General features: G+C 44.3%; 1 protein-coding gene across 2 annotated transcripts in view; it reads right to left on the bottom strand.

Annotated features, from left to right (window-relative positions):
• The window catches only part of CDC42EP2 (CDC42 effector protein 2), a 15,860-nt gene extending 14,208 nt beyond the window's left edge, over nucleotides 1-1,652 (bottom strand). The window contains exon 1 of one of the 2 annotated variants that reach the window (XM_070950665.1): nucleotides 1,566-1,652. The gene's annotated coding sequence lies outside the window, so the exon portion shown is untranslated. Of the gene's footprint in view, nucleotides 1-1,343; nucleotides 1,392-1,565 lie in introns of those variants that run through there. The other variant, XM_070950664.1, reaches the window with a different exon arrangement.
• Between the last annotated feature and the right edge of the window lie 7,423 nt (nucleotides 1,653-9,075).

Raw genomic sequence — 9,075 nt, 5'->3', positions numbered from 1 at the left:
GGTTGAAGGACACCCAGACAACCCCAGCCCCATTTGCAAAACACTGGGTGGGTTCACACGATCCTCTTTAAACCAGGATTATTTCCCCCCACCCCACAAACCGACCCACAGCGATTCCATTCCCCCCTCCCCAAACAAACTGAGTTTTATTCGCTTAAAAAATCCTGAGCCAATAATCCCGCAGCGATGCAATGAGAATCGTTCCTCCGGTTAAACCAATTAAACCAGGATTGTTGAACCAAGATTAATCCTCCAGCCTGGGTTATGGGAGACTGGGCTTTTTCAAAGGGGGCTTTGTTGGGTTTTCTGGATGTTTGTTTGTTTTTTTGTCTGCATTGGTTTGCCCAGGTTGGAAGTATTTGGAAAGAAAGAAGCAACTTTGCGGAAACAGATCGGCAAATAATAAAACAAAAAAAAATATTACAACATAACAGAAAGCGAGCCAGCCCAAAAGGGAGGAGGAATAGAAGGGGGGGGGGGAAGAACCTCGAAGGAAACAGCCCAAACAAACTTTGAATCATGGTTAGCGCTGGGGGGGGGGTTTCCTAGCTTTGTCACCCCCCCAAAAAAAGTTTATAAACAGCACATGGTTTGAATTAAAGTGGAGACGCTTTTGGAAGCGTCCCAGATGCCCCCCCAAAAATGCGGGTTTCGCTCACTCCTTTCCCAAGGAGGCAGGAGGAACCCCGCGTTCACACGTTCCCACACGCGGGAACGTGGGAACCGCGTCCGGAGCGCCCAAACTCGAGAACGTGAAGAATCAAGGATTGCAATTGATTCACGGGAGTGGCGAGTCCAGCAAGAACCCCCTCTGAGCCTCTGAGCATGGGCAGAGCGCTTTCTCTCCTTTCCCAGCCCCCCCCCCACAATCAGGATTAGGTCCTATTTTAGGACCTAAAATAGGAACCTAATCCGAGCCGCGGAACCGCTTTTGGGGGTCAGTAAACGGGGAGTGGGGTGGGGACTCAACGTGGAGAATCCGGAGGGGAGACCCGCTGCATTGATCCATGGTGGGGAGGGGGGAATTTATTTATTCATTTATTTATTTATTTATTTTGAATTTGTATACTGCCCTTCTCCCTGAGGACTCAGGGCGGTGAACAGCCAAGTAAAAACATCAAATACAAATATTAATATTAAAATACAGTTAAATCCAGCAAGACCCTCTCTGAGCATGGGCAGAGCGCTTTCTCTTAATTCCCAATGGGGGGGGGGGGGGAAAGAGGAAGAAAGAAAGAAAAAGAAAAGAAAGAAATGCAAGAGGGGAGAAGGAAAAAAAACAAAAACATAGGGATTTCCCTGCAACAAACTTTGCATCCGTTGCTCCCTTGCAAAAGACTTACCCCAGCCAAGCGGAGCAAGCCAAGCGAGCTGCGTTCCCACGACCAATTCCCAGCAGAAAGATTAAAAGCCTCGCCGGCCAGCGCTTGCCACCCCTTAGGCCCCGCCCCTCCGCGCGCCCCAGCCAATCCGAGGCGGCTGCGATAAAGCCGGACCGCCCCCTCCAAGCCCCGCCCCTACACACACACACACACACACACACACAGACACGAGATGCTTTTCACCTTGGAAGTTTCCCTTGACCAACTTTTGCCTGGCTTCTTTTGGCTCGATCGTGGTCAAACGCTGGCTCGATCGTGGTTTATTCAAGGGTAGTTAGGGTGCGTTGTTTGCACACAAGAGTCTGCGAATCGAAGACTCCTGTCTAAAAAACCCGAACCACACAGAAAAGAGTTAAGTTTCACTGCAGGATGCAAAGATCTTTCCCTAGTGAACTAAACCATGGTTTGTGATTTAACCCTGATGCGTGTAAAGTCGCTGAGCCTAACATTTCCTAGCCGTTTGGGGGAGTTACTGTCTTTGTGCAAGCCTAGGGGTGTTTCTCTTTTAGAGTATAGGGTGGTTGTTTTTTTTAAAAGGATTTTTTTTTTAAAAAAAAAAATAGAAAATCATACAATTATAGACCTCGAAGGAACCTTAAAGATCTTCTAGTCCAACCCTTTGCCCAAGGCAGGAGAGGAGACCATATATCATCTATGGATAAATAGCTATTTGGAATGTCTTGCCAGCATTTTTCAGATACTGGGGAGAATCTTAGATCTATTATTCTAATGTTCCTTGAAACACCAAATTGATTTAATCATGGTTTGATGTTTCATTTTAAGACATCATCAGTTCTTGGCTTAGTCAGAAAGTGAACATGATTCTTCTCTTTTTTTTTTTTCCTTTTTTAAAATTTATTTGTAGATTTTACAACACAACATACAAAACACAAACACACGATATTCTTTTTGCATATCGGTTTCGTTCCTCTTACTTTCTACGCTAGACGTTCCCCATTTTTCCTATCCTTTATTATCCTTATCTTTATCGTCCCTTTGTTTTTAATCCTTTACAATATTTTACACATTTCTCACCTTCTTCTCTCCATCGTTTATTCACATTTACTTTCCCTGTCCTCGAGCCAATCATACCGCTTACTCCATACTTGATAATATTCTGTATCTTCCTTTTCTTTTCTTTCTTTCGTTAATTTATCCATCTCCGCACAGTCCCAGGATTTTCTTAATTATTTCTTCCGCTGTTGGGATCTTTTCACTTTTCCAGGACTGTGCATTAGACTATCCTTGCCGCTGTAATTATATGCAGAATCAAATATCTTAATTTCTTTACTGTAAATTCTGTTCAATATCCCCAGTAAAAAACATTTCTGGTTTCCAATTCACATTGTAGCCAATTATCTCTTTTATCGAACTTCTAGTTTTCATCCAATTTTTTTTCGCATTGGGACGTGTCCACCAGATATGATAATATGTTCCGGGGAATTTTTTACATTTCCAATAATTTGGAGAATTGTTCGGGAGACATTTTAGCAAGTCATACTGGGGTGAAGTGCGATCTGTAGAACATTTTTAACTGGTTTTCTTTGAATGCCATTGAAAGTCAATTCTTCTCAAAGGTAAGCTCTATTTATCTGTCCTTCTAACTCTTTGCAGGTTTAAAAATCAATCCTCCTTTGCAAACAAACGGAAAAAATGTTCCCACCATGGATTTTAAGGTTAAATCAACTGGGAAAAATCTGCACTTTCAGGACTGATGTTTCTTTGTCTCTTAAATTCCTTTTTTTTTTTTTTTTGCAGGTATCTGCGTGGAAGCAGCATTCAAAGGGTTTTGAGAAGTGGCTGCCCTCTATTATTATCCATTTAAGTCCTCAATGATACGGAACAAATAAAATGCCAGGTTCAAAAGTGAAGAGATTTTCAAAAAAAAAAAAATAATAATAATTTTAAGCTGCACTATGGGTGGCCGAGAAGAATCTAGCATTTGCATTTCTGCTGGGGGATGATCCCTCACAAAATCATTTAAAATGCAAATTAAGGGATTTAAGCAGAATTCTTGGGAAGATTTTTTTTTTCGTTCATTGCGTTTCCATGTGTCCGCATTTGCAACTTTGGAAGAATCGGGGGGGGGGGGGGGGGGGGGGATAAATAAAAGCGACATCTCTTAGAGACACGGAGCGGAAAATAAACAAATTCAAGATCCGTTTAGAGGAAATGGCTTTGCTGGATCGGCTAAAAATTTACAGTGTCCAGATCTCAAGGGCGGTATGGGTGTTGGAGTCATATAGGTAGTCCTCTACTTATGACCACAACTGAGCCCAAAATTTATGTTGCTAAGTGAGACGTTTAAGTGAGTTTTGCCCTGTTTTCTTACCACTGTTGCTAAGCGAATCCACTGCACACGGTCGCTAAATGAATCTGGCTTCCCCCATTGACTTGACTTGTCGGAAGGTCGCAAAAAAGGGATCACGTGACCCCGTGGACGCGGCGACCGTCATAAGTGTGAATCAGATGCCAAGGATCTGTGTTTCGATCACGGGACTTTGAGATGCTACGACGGTTGTAAAGGTGTGAAAATGTGGCCACAGCTCGCTTTTTTCCCAGCGCCGTTGTAACTTTGAACAGGTCACTAAACAAAACTGTTGTAAATCGAGGACTATCTGTATTCTGTCCCAGCTCGCAGGATGGTTTGGTTGAAATTAAATCAAGCATTTTCCCAGGGAAAAATGGATTCTGCTTTGCCTTCAGCCATTTTCCCACCCATTTATCTCAATAAAGGGGAATTTTAAAAATGACAGGCTGCAAGAGGGGGATTGAATCAGGCAGCTGATATAGGTTCTAAATCATGTGGGAGAAAAAAAAGAGAGGAAGAGAATTCAATGAAAATGCCCCGTGTTGCAAAACCTTGTATTGAATTCAACCTTGGCAGCTGCTGAACGCTTGGCACTTTCAATTTCTCTATCCTGAAACTGGGTTTCTAATTTTGCACCGTGCAAATGACATGTTTTTTTTTTTCCCCACCTGGAAAAAAAACAATCTGAGTTTTTAGCATCATAAAGCAAAGTTTACAGCCGTGTTTTCCAACCTCAGCAACTTTTAAGGTGAATGGACTCCCAGAATTCTCCATGTTTTGAGATGGGCGGACTTCAGGTCCCAGAATCCCCCCAGCCAGCATGCTTTAAGATGGGTGGACTTCAATTCCCAGAATCCCCCAGCCAGCATGCTTTAAGATGGACTTCCACTCCCAGAATCCTCCAGCCAGCATATTTTAAAATGGGTGGACTTCCACTCCCAGAATCCCCCAGCCAGCATATTTTAAAATGGGTGGACTTCCACTCCCAGAATCCTCTAGCCAGCATGCTTTAAGATGGGTGGACTTCAATTCCCAGAATCCCCCAGCCAGCATGCTTTAATATGGACTTCCACTCCCAGAATCCCCCAGTCAGCATATTTTAAGATGGGTGGACTTCCACTCCCAGAATCCTCTAGCCAGCATGTTTTATGGACTTCAACATCCCAGCTGGGATTTCTGGGAGTGGAAGTCCACCCACGCTGAAGTTGCTAAGCTGAAAAACTCTATTTAGAGGTGTTAATTCTAAACATTCCCTATTCAGAGAAAGTATATATATGTCGGCAAGCTGCAGTTCGTGGCCAACATCCATGTCCTGTAGCTAATCTTCCCCCTCTCTGTTCTTCCCCTTCTATGACACACTTTTTGTATTTCAATATTTTCCTCTCCCATAGCAACAGTTGTTTTCTTAAGAACTGAACTGCACTCTGCCCGGTAAGGAAAATTAAACTTCTGAACTTACTACTTACTGTATTCCCTGGTAAGAGGTCAAACAAGCTACGAGCACTGGAAGGATTCTGCACAGGCAATTCCTTGACTTACGACCAACTTGTTTGGTGACCGAAGTTAGGTAGTCCTCGACTTGCAACAGCTCATTTGGTGACCGTCCAAAGTTACGACGGCACTGAAAAAAGTGACTTAGGATCGTTTTTCACACTTAACAACCGTTGCAGCAGCCCCGTGGTCAGGTGATCAAAATTCCAGACGCTCGGCAACTGCTTCATACTTGTGACGGTTGCATTCTCCTGGGATGATGTGATTTTTTTTTTTTTTAATTTGATTTATATGCCGCCCTTCTCCGGAGACTCAGGGCGGCTTACAATGTGCTCAGCAATAGCCTTCATCCTTTTGTATATATTTATACAAAGTCAGCTTATTGCCCCCACAACTGGGTCCTCATTTCACCTACCTTAGAAAGGATGGAAGGCTGAGTCAACCTTGAGCCTTGGCGAGATTCGAACCTGCAGTAATTGCAGGCAGCTGGTTTTAATAACCAGCTTAATAACAGGGTGCCTTAAACTTCTGTACTACCAAGGCTCTTTCCCCTTTTGAAACCTTCTGACAAATCAATGGGGAAGTGAGATTCACTTAAACAATATTATTAACTTAACTGCAACGATTCACTTAACAACTGTGGAAAGAGGTCGTGAAATGGGGCAAAACTCCCTTAACAAAGGTCTCACTTAGCAAGCTAAATTTTCAGGCTCCATTGTGGTCGCAAATCAAGGACTAGGTGTATTGAAAAAAAAACTTGACTTATGACCGGACTTCGCACTCGTGACCCTTGAGCATCTCCGCGATCACACCGAACCAAATCCAGGCACTCGGCAACTGGCGTGTATTTACGACAGTTGCAGGACCTTCCCAGCTAGCTACTGGCCAGCCGAGTGAATGGGAGAAACTGGTTTTGCTTAAAGACCAGACGCTTTGCTTAACGACGGCTGCGGCCGCTTTAACGATGCTTGCAAAAAAAAAAAAAAAAAGTTTGTAAAATCGGGCACGGCTCAATTCAAAACGCATTGCCCAGCAAATGGAAATTCTGTTTCCCATTGCAAGTTGTAAAAGCGAGGACTATCTATTGTCGGTATTCCCGAGCCGAAAATCTGTTTTGCTGTGCTGTTGTTGTTTTTTTGCAAACGGTTTCCTTCCTTTGCAAGAGAAGCTTCTGGTTTTCTGCCTCATTCTAGAGATCCTTGAGAAACTCGAGAAGAAAAGCTGCACAGATTTAACCGCTGCTTGGCTGCTGAATTGATATTTCGAATTTAACAGCAGCTCTAGGAAAAATTCGGATTGAAAATGGGGGCAGGCGGAGCCATCTAAGGAGCAACAGGGCTCGTTCACAAAAACACAAAACACAGTTTTGAGCCTCTTAACCCCTCCAGAACTACAAGGTCACGGTGCTAACCATCAATCAATCAATCAGGGGGCTGGACTAGAAGACCTCCAAAGTCCCGTCCAGCTGTATTCTATTCTGAGTTCTAGTTGTTTCCCTTTCCGAGAAGTTTGCAAGCATTCACTTCCGGTTAATATTTCTAGTTAATATTTCTGCAGAATTTGTTTTCCCTGCAGGTTTTCCGATCTTTTTCCCAAATTTCGCTGTCCGTTTTTCTGCATCACACAGTTCGGGTGAATTTCTGCAGAATTAAAATCTTAGGAACGTGTGTTTTGGCAACTTAGCCTGCAGAGTTGCGGCAGAGAGCTTTCCTTATCTGTCTTCGAGCATGTCAAGATTAAGCGATATATTTGCAGAAGCCGGTTTGTATGTTTGCGTGTGTGTGTGTGTGTGTGTGAGAGAGAGAGAGAGAGGAACTAATCTTTCTTTGAATGCTATCCAAATTCTAGATTTTTGCAGATTATCAAGAGAACAAATTACGAAAATTAGAGGAGGCTTTTCAAAATTAAAGAGAGGATGTTAAAAAAAAAAGTCAGCGTGTTTGTAAAGTAAAAACATTGCAAAGTAAAAAAGAATTGTGGGGACTGAAGATTACATCTGTACATCTGGACAGAAGTCCTTGGAATCCTATTTGAGGTTAGCAAATGACCTTTGGTGTTAAAGTGGGACATAATTTCAAGCCTTGGAAAGGAGACCACCAAGAGATCACACAGCCAATTGCGGATTACACCGGGAAGCTGAAAACACCATCCCTGCCATGGCTCGCCACTTCCATATTACAGGTAGTCCTCGGTGTATGGCCACATTGAGCCCGACGTTTCTGTCGCTAAGTGAGCTTTGCCCCCATTTTACGACCACTTCTGGCCACGGTTGTTAAGTGAACCACTACAAGTTGTTAAAAGTGAATAACACGGTTGTTAAACGAATCCGACTTCCTCAACTTTGCTGGTCAGAAGATCCCAAAAAGGGAATCGTGCATGACCTTGGAGACACAGCAACTGTCGTAAATATGAGTCAGTGGCCAAATGTCCGAATTTTGATCCCGTGACACCCCCACCGCACCCCCGGGACATCGCAACCGTCATAAATGCGTGCCAAAACATCAGGATTTTGATCCTGGGACCATGGGGGGGGGGGGGGGGATGGTGCAAGTTTGAAAAACGGCCATGATGCTTGCCACTTCGGTCGCTAAACGAATCGTTGCACACTACCTCTATTTTTTTTAAAAAAAAAAACTCCATATGCACCAATGTGCACACAGAGAGGATTTAAGCAAATTATATATTTCCTGCTCTTACAAAAAGCTTTCTGCAGAAATGCCGTTTAACGGGAAAGCCTTGGCAAGGAAAATCTGATTTTTTGGATTTCTTCCTCCGGCCAGCCAGGATGCGTCCCGGGTGGGCTGGGCTGGAAGGGAAGGGGGGGGGGGAAGAAATATTCAGGCTGGGCTGACCTTCGCCCTGCAGATTACGGCTGGCTGATATCTGACGTGTCTCTCCGATATGACTTCAAGATCTTGGCATCTGCAGCAAGAAAAACAGCCCTTTTGGGGGGAGGGGGTCCCTGCGTCACTGGAGCGAAAGAGCGATATGGCCATTAGAAAGGAGGTTGGGGGTGGGGGGGAAATCCAGAAATCTTGCAAATTAATTCGGGGGGAAAAATTTGGATTTTCTCAAAATAGCAAAAGGAAATATAGTTTTCCCTCCCCTCATTCATCTTTCTTTGTTTTTCCTGGGAATGATCACGGGGGGGGACGGGACTTCACACCCAGATTTTGCACTGGAAATTCCATCTTCTGAAATACACGGAAGGGTCAAGTTAATCCGGGGGGAAAAAAGAAAAGAACGTAGAATAGGTTAGAAGGGACCTTGGAGGTCTTCTAGTCCAACCCCCTGCTTGAGCAAGGGGGCTCTATACCAAAGTTGGCAACTGTAAGACCTGTGGACTTCGACTCCCAGCATGCTGGTTGGGGGATTCTGGGAGTGGAAGTCCACCCATCTTAAAGCATGTTGACTGGGGGATTCTGGGAGTGGAAGTCCACCCATCTTAAAGCATGCTGGCTGGGAGATTCTGGGAGTGGAAGTCCATTCATCTTAAAGTATGTTGACTGGGGGATTCTGGGAGTGGAAGTCCACCCATCTTAAAGCATGTTGGCTGGGGGATTCTGGGAGTTGAAGTCCACCCATTTTAAAGCATGCTGGTTGGGGGATTCTGGGAGTTGAAGTCCACCCATCTTAAAGCATGCTGGTTGGGGGATTCTGGGAGTTGAAGTCCACCCATCTTAAAGCATGTTGACTGGGGGATTCTGGGAGTTGAAGTCCACCCATCTTATAGCATGTTGACTGGGGGATTCTGGGAGTTGAAGTCCACCCATCTTAAAGCATGTTGACTGGGGGATTCTGGGAGTTGAAGTCCACCCATCTTAAAGCATGTTGACTGGGGGATTCTGGGAGTTGAAGTCCACCCATCTTAAAGCATGTTGGCTGGGGGAT

This window comes from Pituophis catenifer, unplaced genomic scaffold (genome assembly GCF_029215685.1).
Source record: "Pituophis catenifer annectens isolate HBS135680 unplaced genomic scaffold, rPitCat1.0.hap2 SCAF_10, whole genome shotgun sequence".
Classification (NCBI taxonomy): domain Eukaryota; kingdom Metazoa; phylum Chordata; class Lepidosauria; order Squamata; family Colubridae; genus Pituophis; species Pituophis catenifer.
The sequence above is the reverse complement of the archived record's forward strand: the minus strand, read 5'-3'. Positions and strand labels throughout refer to the sequence as shown.